The 12974-nt window shown below is 43.6% G+C and overlaps 27 non-coding genes across 27 annotated transcripts; all 27 read left to right on the top strand.

Moving 5' to 3' along the window:
* The first annotated feature begins 71 nt into the window (after nt 1-71).
* LOC134112680 (5S ribosomal RNA) lies at nt 72-190 on the top strand. Its single transcript, XR_009946003.1, has one exon. It is a non-coding gene; the product is annotated as a 5S ribosomal RNA (ribosomal RNA).
* Nucleotides 191-534: 344 nt separating this feature from the next.
* Nucleotides 535-653, top strand: LOC134112679 (5S ribosomal RNA). Its single transcript, XR_009946002.1, has one exon. It is a non-coding gene; the product is annotated as a 5S ribosomal RNA (ribosomal RNA).
* Nucleotides 654-1048: 395 nt separating this feature from the next.
* On the top strand, nt 1049-1167 carry LOC134113048 (5S ribosomal RNA). The gene has a single exon (XR_009946371.1). It is a non-coding gene; the product is annotated as a 5S ribosomal RNA (ribosomal RNA).
* A 395-nt stretch (nt 1168-1562) lies between these two features.
* Nucleotides 1563-1681, top strand: LOC134112678 (5S ribosomal RNA). Its single transcript, XR_009946001.1, has one exon. It is a non-coding gene; the product is annotated as a 5S ribosomal RNA (ribosomal RNA).
* A 395-nt stretch (nt 1682-2076) lies between these two features.
* On the top strand, nt 2077-2195 carry LOC134112921 (5S ribosomal RNA). The gene has a single exon (XR_009946244.1). It is a non-coding gene; the product is annotated as a 5S ribosomal RNA (ribosomal RNA).
* Nucleotides 2196-2590: 395 nt separating this feature from the next.
* Nucleotides 2591-2709, top strand: LOC134112677 (5S ribosomal RNA). The gene has a single exon (XR_009946000.1). It is a non-coding gene; the product is annotated as a 5S ribosomal RNA (ribosomal RNA).
* A 395-nt stretch (nt 2710-3104) lies between these two features.
* LOC134113047 (5S ribosomal RNA) lies at nt 3105-3223 on the top strand. The gene has a single exon (XR_009946370.1). It is a non-coding gene; the product is annotated as a 5S ribosomal RNA (ribosomal RNA).
* Nucleotides 3224-3618: 395 nt separating this feature from the next.
* Nucleotides 3619-3737, top strand: LOC134112676 (5S ribosomal RNA). Its single transcript, XR_009945999.1, has one exon. It is a non-coding gene; the product is annotated as a 5S ribosomal RNA (ribosomal RNA).
* Nucleotides 3738-4081: 344 nt separating this feature from the next.
* On the top strand, nt 4082-4200 carry LOC134113003 (5S ribosomal RNA). Its single transcript, XR_009946326.1, has one exon. It is a non-coding gene; the product is annotated as a 5S ribosomal RNA (ribosomal RNA).
* Nucleotides 4201-4539: 339 nt separating this feature from the next.
* Nucleotides 4540-4658, top strand: LOC134112966 (5S ribosomal RNA). The gene has a single exon (XR_009946289.1). It is a non-coding gene; the product is annotated as a 5S ribosomal RNA (ribosomal RNA).
* Nucleotides 4659-5002: 344 nt separating this feature from the next.
* LOC134113002 (5S ribosomal RNA) lies at nt 5003-5121 on the top strand. Its single transcript, XR_009946325.1, has one exon. It is a non-coding gene; the product is annotated as a 5S ribosomal RNA (ribosomal RNA).
* A 339-nt stretch (nt 5122-5460) lies between these two features.
* On the top strand, nt 5461-5579 carry LOC134112675 (5S ribosomal RNA). The gene has a single exon (XR_009945998.1). It is a non-coding gene; the product is annotated as a 5S ribosomal RNA (ribosomal RNA).
* A 344-nt stretch (nt 5580-5923) lies between these two features.
* Nucleotides 5924-6042, top strand: LOC134112674 (5S ribosomal RNA). Its single transcript, XR_009945997.1, has one exon. It is a non-coding gene; the product is annotated as a 5S ribosomal RNA (ribosomal RNA).
* Nucleotides 6043-6437: 395 nt separating this feature from the next.
* LOC134113046 (5S ribosomal RNA) lies at nt 6438-6556 on the top strand. The gene has a single exon (XR_009946369.1). It is a non-coding gene; the product is annotated as a 5S ribosomal RNA (ribosomal RNA).
* Nucleotides 6557-6951: 395 nt separating this feature from the next.
* On the top strand, nt 6952-7070 carry LOC134112672 (5S ribosomal RNA). The gene has a single exon (XR_009945995.1). It is a non-coding gene; the product is annotated as a 5S ribosomal RNA (ribosomal RNA).
* A 344-nt stretch (nt 7071-7414) lies between these two features.
* Nucleotides 7415-7533, top strand: LOC134113001 (5S ribosomal RNA). Its single transcript, XR_009946324.1, has one exon. It is a non-coding gene; the product is annotated as a 5S ribosomal RNA (ribosomal RNA).
* Nucleotides 7534-7872: 339 nt separating this feature from the next.
* On the top strand, nt 7873-7991 carry LOC134112934 (5S ribosomal RNA). The gene has a single exon (XR_009946257.1). It is a non-coding gene; the product is annotated as a 5S ribosomal RNA (ribosomal RNA).
* Nucleotides 7992-8335: 344 nt separating this feature from the next.
* Nucleotides 8336-8454, top strand: LOC134113037 (5S ribosomal RNA). The gene has a single exon (XR_009946360.1). It is a non-coding gene; the product is annotated as a 5S ribosomal RNA (ribosomal RNA).
* A 339-nt stretch (nt 8455-8793) lies between these two features.
* LOC134113086 (5S ribosomal RNA) lies at nt 8794-8912 on the top strand. Its single transcript, XR_009946409.1, has one exon. It is a non-coding gene; the product is annotated as a 5S ribosomal RNA (ribosomal RNA).
* A 339-nt stretch (nt 8913-9251) lies between these two features.
* LOC134113045 (5S ribosomal RNA) lies at nt 9252-9370 on the top strand. The gene has a single exon (XR_009946368.1). It is a non-coding gene; the product is annotated as a 5S ribosomal RNA (ribosomal RNA).
* Nucleotides 9371-9709: 339 nt separating this feature from the next.
* Nucleotides 9710-9828, top strand: LOC134112671 (5S ribosomal RNA). The gene has a single exon (XR_009945994.1). It is a non-coding gene; the product is annotated as a 5S ribosomal RNA (ribosomal RNA).
* Nucleotides 9829-10172: 344 nt separating this feature from the next.
* On the top strand, nt 10173-10291 carry LOC134113036 (5S ribosomal RNA). Its single transcript, XR_009946359.1, has one exon. It is a non-coding gene; the product is annotated as a 5S ribosomal RNA (ribosomal RNA).
* Nucleotides 10292-10630: 339 nt separating this feature from the next.
* On the top strand, nt 10631-10749 carry LOC134112670 (5S ribosomal RNA). The gene has a single exon (XR_009945993.1). It is a non-coding gene; the product is annotated as a 5S ribosomal RNA (ribosomal RNA).
* Nucleotides 10750-11144: 395 nt separating this feature from the next.
* LOC134112669 (5S ribosomal RNA) lies at nt 11145-11263 on the top strand. The gene has a single exon (XR_009945992.1). It is a non-coding gene; the product is annotated as a 5S ribosomal RNA (ribosomal RNA).
* Nucleotides 11264-11658: 395 nt separating this feature from the next.
* On the top strand, nt 11659-11777 carry LOC134112668 (5S ribosomal RNA). Its single transcript, XR_009945991.1, has one exon. It is a non-coding gene; the product is annotated as a 5S ribosomal RNA (ribosomal RNA).
* A 339-nt stretch (nt 11778-12116) lies between these two features.
* Nucleotides 12117-12235, top strand: LOC134112667 (5S ribosomal RNA). Its single transcript, XR_009945990.1, has one exon. It is a non-coding gene; the product is annotated as a 5S ribosomal RNA (ribosomal RNA).
* A 339-nt stretch (nt 12236-12574) lies between these two features.
* LOC134112666 (5S ribosomal RNA) lies at nt 12575-12693 on the top strand. The gene has a single exon (XR_009945989.1). It is a non-coding gene; the product is annotated as a 5S ribosomal RNA (ribosomal RNA).
* The last annotated feature ends 281 nt before the right edge of the window (nt 12694-12974 follow it).

Below are 12974 nucleotides of genomic sequence, written 5' to 3'. Positions count from 1 at the left end.
AAAGATGCCAACGGCAGGCGTGTCATAATTCATTGACGCATTATAAAGGATTAGGAAAAAGATAAAAAGCAGCTTACGGCCATACCTCTCTGGTTCCGCCCGATCTCGTCTGATCTCGGAAGCTAAGCAGAGCAGGGCCTGGTTAGTACCTGGATGGAAGACCGCCTGGGAATCCCAGGTGCCGTAAGCTTTTTCACTTCTCTCTCCGAAAGCCGCCCAGCGCCGTAGATTGTACACCTGTTTTAAAGTTGGATATGAAAGGAAATTAGACAATATTATCCAAAATGATTCCGTTTCATGATTGCTAAATTAGTGTTGATCAACATTTACGATTGGCATACTATTGTTTGTAATTTAGCCGTTGAAATACAGGTGCTAACCCAACATGTTAGAATTGCCAGTGAAGAAAAGTAAAGTTACCTTCAGGCTTTAGGAACCTCTCTTGCCAATGCTAAGAACTGCTTCAATTTTAGAAAAAGAAACTTCTGATTATCTTTGACACGTTTTAAAGGATTAGGAAAAAGATGAAAAGCAGCTTACGGCCATACCTCTCTGGTTCCGCCCGATCTCGTCTGATCTCGGAAGCTAAGCAGAGCAGGGCCTGGTTAGTACCTGGATGGAAGACCGCCTGGGAATCCCAGGTGCCGTAAGCTTTTTCACTTCTCTCTCCGAAAGCCGCCGAGCGCCGCAGATTGTACACCTACAAATTACAAAAAGAATATCACATTGTTGAAGAGATGCATGTTTAGTGTTGTTTTAACGTTGGATATGAAAGGAAATTAGACAATATTATCCAAAATGATTCCGTTTCATGATTGCTAAATTAGTGTTGATCAACATTTACGATTGGCATACTATTGTTTGTAATTTAGCCGTTGAAATACAGGTGCTAACCCAACATGTTAGAATTGCCAGTGAAGAAAAGTAAAGTTACCTTCAGGCTTTAGGAACCTCTCTTGCCAATGCTAAGAACTGCTTCAATTTTAGAAAAAGAAACTTCTGATTATCTTTGACACGTTTTAAAGGATTAGGAAAAAGATGAAAAGCAGCTTACGGCCATACCTCTCTGGTTCCGCCCGATCTCGTCTGATCTCGGAAGCTAAGCAGAGCAGGGCCTGGTTAGTACCTGGATGGAAGACCGCCTGGGAATCCCAGGTGCCGAAAGCTTTTTCACTTCTCTCTCCGAAAGCCGCCGAGCGCCGCAGATTGTACACCTACAAATTACAAAAAGAATATCACATTGTTGAAGAGATGCATGTTTAGTGTTGTTTTAACGTTGGATATGAAAGGAAATTAGACAATATTATCCAAAATGATTCCGTTTCATGATTGCTAAATTAGTGTTGATCAACATTTACGATTGGCATACTATTGTTTGTAATTTAGCCGTTGAAATACAGGTGCTAACCCAACATGTTAGAATTGCCAGTGAAGAAAAGTAAAGTTACCTTCAGGCTTTAGGAACCTCTCTTGCCAATGCTAAGAACTGCTTCAATTTTAGAAAAAGAAACTTGTGATTATCTTTGACACGTTTTAAAGGATTAGGAAAAAGATGAAAAGCAGCTTACGGCCATACCTCTCTGGTTCCGCCCGATCTCGTCTGATCTCGGAAGCTAAGCAGAGCAGGGCCTGGTTAGTACCTGGATGGAAGACCGCCTGGGAATCCCAGGTGCCGTAAGCTTTTTCACTTCTCTCTCCGAAAGCCGCCGAGCGCCGCAGATTGTACACCTACAAATTACAAAAAGAATATCACATTGTTGAAGAGATGCATGTTTAGTGTTGTTTTAACGTTGGATACGAAAGGAAATTAGACAATATTATCCAAAATGATTCCGTTTCATGATTGCTAAATTAGTGTTGATCAACATTTACGATTGGCATACTATTGTTTGTAATTTAGCCGTTGAAATACAGGTGCTAACCCAACATGTTAGAATTGCCAGTGAAGAAAAGTAAAGTTACCTTCAGGCTTTAGGAACCTCTCTTGCCAATGCTAAGAACTGCTTCAATTTTAGAAAAAGAAACTTCTGATTATCTTTGACACGTTTTAAAGGATTAGGAAAAAGATGAAAAGCAGCTTACGGCCATACCCCTCTGGTTCCGCCCGATCTCGTCTGATCTCGGAAGCTAAGCAGAGCAGGGCCTGGTTAGTACCTGGATGGAAGACCGCCTGGGAATCCCAGGTGCCGTAAGCTTTTTCACTTCTCTCTCCGAAAGCCGCCGAGCGCCGCAGATTGTACACCTACAAATTACAAAAAGAATATCACATTGTTGAAGAGATGCATGTTTAGTGTTGTTTTAACGTTGGATATGAAAGGAAATTAGACAATATTATCCAAAATGATTCCGTTTCATGATTGCTAAATTAGTGTTGATCAACATTTACGATTGGCATACTATTGTTTGTAATTTAGCCGTTGAAATACAGGTGCTAACCCAACATGTTAGAATTGCCAGTGAAGAAAAGTAAAGTTACCTTCAGGCTTTAGGAACCTCTCTTGCCAATGCTAAGAACTGCTTCAATTTTAGAAAAAGAAACTTCTGATTATCTTTGACACGTTTTAAAGGATTAGGAAAAAGATGAAAAGCAGCTTACGGCCATACCTCTCTGGTTCCGCCCGATCTCGTCTGATCTCGGAAGCTAAGCAGAGCAGGGCCTGGTTAGTACCTGGATGGAAGACCGCCTGGGAATCCCAGGTGCCGTAAGCTTTTTCACTTCTCTCTCCGAAAGCCGCCGAGCGCCGCAGATTGTACACCTACAAATTACAAAAAGAATATCACATTGTTGAAGAGATGCATGTTTAGTGTTGTTTTAACGTTGGATATGAAAGGAAATTAGACAATATTATCCAAAATGATTCCGTTTCATGATTGCTAAATTAGTGTTGATCAACATTTACGATTGGCATACTATTGTTTGTAATTTAGCCGTTGAAATACAGGTGCTAACCCAACATGTTAGAATTGCCAGTGAAGAAAAGTAAAGTTACCTTCAGGCTTTAGGAACCTCTCTTGCCAATGCTAAGAACTGCTTCAATTTTAGAAAAAGAAACTTCTGATTATCTTTGACACGTTTTAAAGGATTAGGAAAAAGATGAAAAGCAGCTTACGGCCATACCTCTCTGGTTCCGCCCGATCTCGTCTGATCTCGGAAGCTAAGCAGAGCAGGGCCTGGTTAGTACCTGGATGGAAGACCGCCTGGGAATCCCAGGTGCCGAAAGCTTTTTCACTTCTCTCTCCGAAAGCCGCCGAGCGCCGCAGATTGTACACCTACAAATTACAAAAAGAATATCACATTGTTGAAGAGATGCATGTTTAGTGTTGTTTTAACGTTGGATATGAAAGGAAATTAGACAATATTATCCAAAATGATTCCGTTTCATGATTGCTAAATTAGTGTTGATCAACATTTACGATTGGCATACTATTGTTTGTAATTTAGCCGTTGAAATACAGGTGCTAACCCAACATGTTAGAATTGCCAGTGAAGAAAAGTAAAGTTACCTTCAGGCTTTAGGAACCTCTCTTGCCAATGCTAAGAACTGCTTCAATTTTAGAAAAAGAAACTTCTGATTATCTTTGACACGTTTTAAAGGATTAGGAAAAAGATGAAAAGCAGCTTACGGCCATACCTCTCTGGTTCCGCCCGATCTCGTCTGATCTCGGAAGCTAAGCAGAGCAGGGCCTGGTTAGTACCTGGATGGAAGACCGCCTGGGAATCCCAGGTGCCGTAAGCTTTTTCACTTCTCTCTCCGAAAGCCGCCCAGCGCCGTAGATTGTACACCTGTTGTAAAGTTGGATATGAAAGGAAATTAGACAATATTATCCAAAATGATTCCGTTTCATGATTGCTAAATTAGTGTTGATCAACATTTACGATTGGCATACTATTGTTTGTAATTTAGCCGTTGAAATACAGGTGCTAACCCAACATGTTAGAATTGCCAGTGAAGAAAAGTAAAGTTACCTTCAGGCTTTAGGAACCTCTCTTGCCAATGCTAAGAACTGCTTCAATTTTAGAAAAAGAAACTTCTGATTAACTTTGACACGTTTTAAAGGATTAGGAAAAAGATGAAAAGCAGCTTACGGCCATACCTCTCTGGTTCCGCCCGATCTCGTCTGATCTCGGAAGCTAAGCAGAGCAGGGCCTGGTTAGTACCTGGATGGAAGACCGCCTGGGAATCCCAGGTGCCGTAAGGTTTTTCACTTCTCTCTCTGAAAGCCGCCCAGCGCCGTAGCTTGTACACCTACACAATTGTAAAAAGTTTATCACATTGTAGAAGAGATGCAATAGGAAGAAGATGAAAGGTGGCTTACGTCCATACCATCGTCAGGCCATTTGAGGTGGCGGGGACTGCAATGGCCATTCACCGATTGGCTGGGACTCCTGGGCGGGTCTTCTCTAGTCCATCCAATTTTCGGCATGGGATCTCACAGCCTTCTTTGCATACCCTTATTTAACCCACACAAAGATGCCAACGGCAGGCGTGTCATAATTCATTGACGCATTATAAAGGATTAGGAAAAAGATAAAAAGCAGCTTACGGCCATACCTCTCTGGTTCCGCTCGATCTCGTCTGATCTCGGAAGCTAAGCAGAGCAGGGCCTGGTTAGTACCTGGATGGAAGACCGCCTGGGAATCTCAGGTGCCGTAAGCTTTTTCACTTCTCTCTCCGAAAGCCGCCGAGCGCCGCAGATTGTACACCTGTTTTAACGTTGGATATGAAAGGCAATTAGACAAAATTATCCAAAATGATTCCGTTTCATGGTTGCTAAATTAGTGTTGATCAACATTTACGATTGGCATACTATTGTTTGTAATTTAGCCGTTGAAATACAGGTGCTAACCCAACATGTTAGAATTGCCAGTGAAGAAAAGTAAAGTTACCTTCAGGCTTTAGGAACCTCTCTTGCCAATGCTAAGAACTGCTTCAATTTTAGAAAAAGAAACTTCTGATTAACTTTGACACGTTTTAAAGGATTAGGAAAAAGATGAAAAGCAGCTTACGGCCATACCTCTCTGGTTCCGCCCGATCTCGTCTGATCTCGGAAGCTAAGCAGAGCAGGGCCTGGTTAGTACCTGGATGGAAGACCGCCTGGGAATCCCAGGTGCCGTAAGGTTTTTCACTTCTCTCTCTGAAAGCCGCCCAGCGCCGTAGCTTGTACACCTACACAATTGTAAAAAGTTTATCACATTGTAGAAGAGATGCAATAGGAAGAAGATGAAAGGTGGCTTACGTCCATACCATCGTCAGGCCATTTGAGGTGGCGGGGACTGCAATGGCCATTCACCGATTGGCTGGGACTCCTGGGCGGGTCTTCTCTAGTCCATCCAATTTTCGGCATGGGATGTCACAGCCTTCTTTGCATACCCTTATTTAACCCACACAAAGATGCCAACGGCAGGCGTGTCATAATTCATTGACGCATTATAAAGGATTAGGAAAAAGATAAAAAGCAGCTTACGGCCATACCTCTCTGGTTCCGCCCGATCTCGTCTGATCTCGGAAGCTAAGCAGAGCAGGGCCTGGTTAGTACCTGGATGGAAGACCGCCTGGGAATCCCAGGTGCCGTAAGCTTTTTCACTTCTCTCTCCGAAAGCCGCCCAGCGCCGTAGATTGTACACCTGTTTTAAAGTTGGATATGAAAGGAAATTAGACAATATTATCCAAAATGATTCCGTTTCATGATTGCTAAATTAGTGTTGATCAACATTTACGATTGGCATACTATTGTTTGTAATTTAGCCGTTGAAATACAGGTGCTAACCCAACATGTTAGAATTGCCAGTGAAGAAAAGTAAAGTTACCTTCAGGCTTTAGGAACCTCTCTTGCCAATGCTAAGAACTGCTTCAATTTTAGAAAAAGAAACTTCTGATTATCTTTGACACGTTTTAAAGGATTAGGAAAAAGATGAAAAGCAGCTTACGGCCATACCTCTCTGGTTCCGCCCGATCTCGTCTGATCTCGGAAGCTAAGCAGAGCAGGGCCTGGTTAGTACCTGGATGGAAGACCGCCTGGGAATCCCAGGTGCCGTAAGCTTTTTCACTTCTCTCTCCGAAAGCCGCCGAGCGCCGCAGATTGTACACCTACAAATTACAAAAAGAATATCACATTGTTGAAGAGATGCATGTTTAGTGTTGTTTTAACGTTGGATATGAAAGGAAATTAGACAATATTATCCAAAATGATTCCGTTTCATGATTGCTAAATTAGTGTTGATCAACATTTACGATTGGCATACTATTGTTTGTAATTTAGCCGTTGAAATACAGGTGCTAACCCAACATGTTAGAATTGCCAGTGAAGAAAAGTAAAGTTACCTTCAGGCTTTAGGAACCTCTCTTGCCAATGCTAAGAACTGCTTCAATTTTAGAAAAAGAAACTTCTGATTATCTTTGACACGTTTTAAAGGATTAGGAAAAAGATGAAAAGCAGCTTACGGCCATACCTCTCTGGTTCCGCCCGATCTCGTCTGATCTCGGAAGCTAAGCAGAGCAGGGCCTGGTTAGTACCTGGATGGAAGACCGCCTGGGAATCCCAGGTGCCGAAAGCTTTTTCACTTCTCTCTCCGAAAGCCGCCGAGCGCCGCAGATTGTACACCTACAAATTACAAAAAGAATATCACATTGTTGAAGAGATGCATGTTTAGTGTTGTTTTAACGTTGGATATGAAAGGAAATTAGACAATATTATCCAAAATGATTCCGTTTCATGATTGCTAAATTAGTGTTGATCAACATTTACGATTGGCATACTATTGTTTGTAATTTAGCCGTTGAAATACAGGTGCTAACCCAACATGTTAGAATTGCCAGTGAAGAAAAGTAAAGTTACCTTCAGGCTTTAGGAACCTCTCTTGCCAATGCTAAGAACTGCTTCAATTTTAGAAAAAGAAACTTCTGATTATCTTTGACACGTTTTAAAGGATTAGGAAAAAGATGAAAAGCAGCTTACGGCCATACCTCTCTGGTTCCGCCCGATCTCGTCTGATCTCGGAAGCTAAGCAGAGCAGGGCCTGGTTAGTACCTGGATGGAAGACCGCCTGGGAATCCCAGGTGCCGTAAGCTTTTTCACTTCTCTCTCCGAAAGCCGCCCAGCGCCGTAGATTGTACACCTGTTGTAAAGTTGGATATGAAAGGAAATTAGACAATATTATCCAAAATGATTCCGTTTCATGATTGCTAAATTAGTGTTGATCAACATTTACGATTGGCATACTATTGTTTGTAATTTAGCCGTTGAAATACAGGTGCTAACCCAACATGTTAGAATTGCCAGTGAAGAAAAGTAAAGTTACCTTCAGGCTTTAGGAACCTCTCTTGCCAATGCTAAGAACTGCTTCAATTTTAGAAAAAGAAACTTCTGATTAACTTTGACACGTTTTAAAGGATTAGGAAAAAGATGAAAAGCAGCTTACGGCCATACCTCTCTGGTTCCGCCCGATCTCGTCTGATCTCGGAAGCTAAGCAGAGCAGGGCCTGGTTAGTACCTGGATGGAAGACCGCCTGGGAATCCCAGGTGCCGTAAGGTTTTTCACTTCTCTCTCTGAAAGCCGCCCAGCGCCGTAGCTTGTACACCTACACAATTGTAAAAAGTTTATCACATTGTAGAAGAGATGCAATAGGAAGAAGATGAAAGGTGGCTTACGTCCATACCATCGTCAGGCCATTTGAGGTGGCGGGGACTGCAATGGCCATTCACCGATTGGCTGGGACTCCTGGGCGGGTCTTCTCTAGTCCATCCAATTTTCGGCATGGGATGTCACAGCCTTCTTTGCATACCCTTATTTAACCCACACAAAGATGCCAACGGCAGGCGTGTCATAATTCATTGACGCATTATAAAGGATTAGGAAAAAGATAAAAAGCAGCTTACGGCCATACCTCTCTGGTTCCGCTCGATCTCGTCTGATCTCGGAAGCTAAGCAGAGCAGGGCCTGGTTAGTACCTGGATGGAAGACCGCCTGGGAATCCCAGGTGCCGTAAGCTTTTTCACTTCTCTCTCCGAAAGCCGCCCAGCGCCGTAGATTGTACACCTGTTTTAAAGTTGGATATGAAAGGAAATTAGACAATATTATCCAAAATGATTCCGTTTCATGATTGCTAAATTAGTGTTGATCAACATTTACGATTGGCATACTATTGTTTGTAATTTAGCCGTTGAAATACAGGTGCTAACCCAACATGTTAGAATTGCCAGTGAAGAAAAGTAAAGTTACCTTCAGGCTTTAGGAACCTCTCTTGCCAATGCTAAGAACTGCTTCAATTTTAGAAAAAGAAACTTCTGATTATCTTTGACACGTTTTAAAGGATTAGGAAAAAGATGAAAAGCAGCTTACGGCCATACCTCTCTGGTTCCGCCCGATCTCGTCTGATCTCGGAAGCTAAGCAGAGCAGGGCCTAGTTAGTACCTGGATGGAAGACCGCCTGGGAATCCCAGGTGCCGTAAGCTTTTTCACTTCTCTCTCTGAAAGCCGCCCAGCGCCGTAGATTGTACACCTACACAATTGTAAAAAAAATTTCACATTGTAGAAGAGATGCAATAGGAAGAAGATGAAAGGTGGCTTACGTCCATACCATCGTCAGGCCATTTGAGGTGGCGGGGACTGCAATGGCCATTCACCGATTGGCTGGGACTCCTGGGCGGGTCTTCTCTAGTCCATCCAATTTTCGGCATGGGATGTCACAGCCTTCTTTGCATACCCTTATTTAACCCACACAAAGATGCCAACGGCAGGCGTGTCATAATTCATTGACGCATTATAAAGGATTAGGAAAAAGATGAAAAGCAGCTTACGGCCATACCTCTCTGGTTCCGCCCGATCTCGTCTGATCTTGGAAGCTAAGCAGAGCAGGGCCTGGTTAGTACCTGGATGGAAGACCGCCTGGGAATCCAAGGTGCCGTAAGCTTTTTCACTTCTCTCTCTGAAAGCCGCCCAGCGCCGTAGATTGTACACCTACACAATTGTAAAAAAAATTTCACATTGTAGAAGAGATGCAATAGGAAGAAGATGAAAGGTGGCTTACGTCCATACCATCGTCAGGCCATTTGAGGTGGCGGGGACTGCAATGGCCATTCACCGATTGGCTGGGACTCCTGGGCGGGTCTTCTCTAGTCCATCCAATTTTCGGCATGGGATGTCACAGCCTTCTTTGCATACCCTTATTTAACCCACACAAAGATGCCAACGGCAGGCGTGTCATAATTCATTGACGCATTATAAAGGATTAGGAAAAAGATGAAAAGCAGCTTACAGCCATACCTCTCTGGTTCCGCCCGATCTCGTCTGATCTCGGAAGCTAAGCAGAGCAGGGCCTGGTTAGTACCTGGATGGAAGACCGCCTGGGAATCCCAGGTGCCGTAAGCTTTTTCACTTCTCTCTCTGAAAGCCGCCCAGCGCCGTAGATTGTACACCTACACAATTGTAAAAAAAATTTCACATTGTAGAAGAGATGCAATAGGAAGAAGATGAAAGGTGGCTTACGTCCATACCATCGTCAGGCCATTTGAGGTGGCGGGGACTGCAATGGCCATTCACCGATTGGCTGGGACTCCTGGGCGGGTCTTCTCTAGTCCATCCAATTTTCGGCATGGGATGTCACAGCCTTCTTTGCATACCCTTATTTAACCCACACAAAGATGCCAACGGCAGGCGTGTCATAATTCATTGACGCATTATAAAGGATTAGGAAAAAGATGAAAAGCAGCTTACGGCCATACCTCTCTGGTTCCGCCCGATCTCGTCTGATCTCGGAAGCTAAGCAGAGCAGGGCCTGGTTAGTACCTGGATGGAAGACCGCCTGGGAATCCCAGGTGCCGTAAGCTTTTTCACTTCTCTCTCCGAAAGCCGCCCAGCGCCGTAGATTGTACACCTGTTTTAAAGTTGGATATGAAAGGAAATTAGACAATATTATCCAAAATGATTCCGTTTCATGATTGCTAAATTAGTGTTGATCAACATTTACGATTGGCATACTATTGTTTGTAATTTAGCCGTTGAAATACAGGTGCTAACCCAACATGTTAGAATTGCCAGTGAAGAAAAGTAAAGTTACCTTCAGGCTTTAGGAACCTCTCTTGCCAATGCTAAGAACTGCTTCAATTTTAGAAAAAGAAACTTCTGATTATCTTTGACACGTTTTAAAGGATTAGGAAAAAGATGAAAAGCAGCTTACGGCCATACCTCTCTGGTTCCGCCCGATCTCGTCTGATCTCGGAAGCTAAGCAGAGCAGGGCCTAGTTAGTACCTGGATGGAAGACCGCCTGGGAATCCCAGGTGCCGTAAGCTTTTTCACTTCTCTCTCTGAAAGCCGCCCAGCGCCGTAGATTGTACACCTACACAATTGTAAAAAAAAATTCACATTGTAGAAGAGATGCAATAGGAAGAAGATGAAAGGTGGCTTACGTCCATACCATCGTCAGGCCATTTGAGGTGGCGGGGACTGCAATGGCCATTCACCGATTGGCTGGGACTCCTGGGCGGGTCTTCTCTAGTCCATCCAATTTTCGGCATGGGATGTCACAGCCTTCTTTGCATACCCTTATTTAACCCACACAAAGATGCCAACGGCAGGCGTGTCATAATTCATTGACGCATTATAAAGGATTAGGAAAAAGATGAAAAGCAGCTTACGGCCATACCTCTCTGGTTCCGCCCGATCTCGTCTGATCTCGGAAGCTAAGCAGAGCAGGGCCTGGTTAGTACCTGGATGGAAGACCGCCTGGGAATCCCAGGTGCCGTAAGCTTTTTCACTTCTCTCTCCGAAAGCTGCCGAGCGCCGCAGATTGTACACCTACAAATTACAAAAAGAACATCACATTGTTGAAGAGATGCATGTTTAGTGTTGTTTTAACGTTGGATATGAAAGGAAATTAGACAATATTATCCAAAATGATTCCGTTTCATGATTGCTAAATTAGTGTTGATCAACATTTACGATTGGCATACTATTGTTTGTAATTTAGCCGTTGAAATACAGGTGCTAACCCAACATGTTAGAATTGCCAGTGAAGAAAAGTAAAGTTACCTTCAGGCTTTAGGAACCTCTCTTGCCAATGCTAAGAACTGCTTCAATTTTAGAAAAAGAAACTTCTGATTATCTTTGACACGTTTTAAAGGATTAGGAAAAAGATGAAAAGCAGCTTACGGCCATACCTCTCTGGTTCCGCCCGATCTCGTCTGATCTCGGAAGCTAAGCAGAGCAGGGCCTGGTTAGTACCTGGATGGAAGACCGCCTGGGAATCCCAGGTGCCGTAAGCTTTTTCACTTCTCTCTCCGAAAGCCGCCGAGCGCCGCAGATTGTACACCTACAAATTACAAAAAGAACATCACATTGTTGAAGAGATGCATGTTTAGTGTTGTTTTAACGTTGGATATGAAAGGAAATTAGACAATATTATCCAAAATGATTCCGTTTCATGATTGCTAAATTAGTGTTGATCAACATTTACGATTGGCATACTATTGTTTGTAATTTAGCCGTTGAAATACAGGTGCTAACCCAACATGTTAGAATTGCCAGTGAAGAAAAGTAAAGTTACCTTCAGGCTTTAGGAACCTCTCTTGCCAATGCTAAGAACTGCTTCAATTTTAGAAAAAGAAACTTCTGATTATCTTTGACACGTTTTAAAGGATTAGGAAAAAGATGAAAAGCAGCTTACGGCCATACCTCTCTGGTTCCGCCCGATCTCGTCTGATCTCGGAAGCTAAGCAGAGCAGGGCCTGGTTAGTACCTGGATGGAAGACCGCCTGGGAATCCCAGGTGCCGTAAGCTTTTTCACTTCTCTCTCTGAAAGCCGCCCAGCGCCGTAGATTGTACACCTACACAATTGTAAAAAAAAATTCACATTGTAGAAGAGATGCAATAGGAAGAAGATGAAAGGTGGCTTACGTCCATACCATCGTCAGGCCATTTGAGGTGGCGGGGACTGCAATGGCCATTCACCGATTGGCTGGGACTCCTGGGCGGGTCTTCTCTAGTCCATCCAATTTTCGGCATGGGATGTCACAGCCTTCTTTGCATACCCTTATTTAACCCACACAAAGATGCCAACGGCAGGCGTGTCATAATTCATTGACGCATTATAAAGGATTAGGAAAAAGATGAAAAGCAGCTTACGGCCATACCTCTCTGGTTCCGCCCGATCTCGTCTGATCTCGGAAGCTAAGCAGAGCAGGGCCTGGTTAGTACCTGGATGGAAGACCGCCTGGGAATCCCAGGTGCCGTAAGCTTTTTCACTTCTCTCTCTGAAAGCCGCCCAGCGCCGTAGATTGTACACCTACACAATTGTAAAAAAAATTTCACATTGTAGAAGAGATGCAATAGGAAGAAGATGAAAGGTGGCTTACGTCCATACCATCGTCAGGCCATTTGAGGTGGCGGGGACTGCAATGGCCATTCACCGATTGGCTGGGACTCCTGGGCGGGTCTTCTCTAGTCCATCCAATTTTTGGCATGGGATGTCACAGCCTTCTTTGCATACCCTTATTTAACCCACACAAAGATGCCAACGGCAGGCGTGTCATAATTCATTGACGCATTATAAAGGATTAGGAAAAAGATGAAAAGCAGCTTACGGCCATACCTCTCTGGTTCCGCCCGATCTCGTCTGATCTCGGAAGCTAAGCAGAGCAGGGCCTGGTTAGTACCTGGATGGAAGACCGCCTGGGAATCCCAGGTGCCGTAAGCTTTTTCACTTCTCTCTCCGAAAGCCGCCCAGCGCCGTAGATTGTACACCTGTTTTAAAGTTGGATATGAAAGGAAATTAGACAATATTATCCAAAATGATTCCGTTTCATGATTGCTAAATTAGTGTTGATCAACATTTACGATTGGCATACTATTGTTTGTAATTTAGCCGTTGAAATACAGGTGCTAACCCAACATGTTAGAATTGCCAGTGAAGAAAAGTAAAGTTACCTTCAGGCTTTAGGAACCTCTCTTGCCAATGCTAAGAACTGCTTCAATTTT

The sequence above is a fragment of the Pungitius pungitius genome, unplaced genomic scaffold (genome assembly GCF_949316345.1).
Source record: "Pungitius pungitius unplaced genomic scaffold, fPunPun2.1 scaffold_25, whole genome shotgun sequence".
Lineage (NCBI taxonomy): Eukaryota > Metazoa > Chordata > Actinopteri > Perciformes > Gasterosteidae > Pungitius > Pungitius pungitius.
The sequence above is the reverse complement of the archived record's forward strand: the minus strand, read 5'-3'. Positions and strand labels throughout refer to the sequence as shown.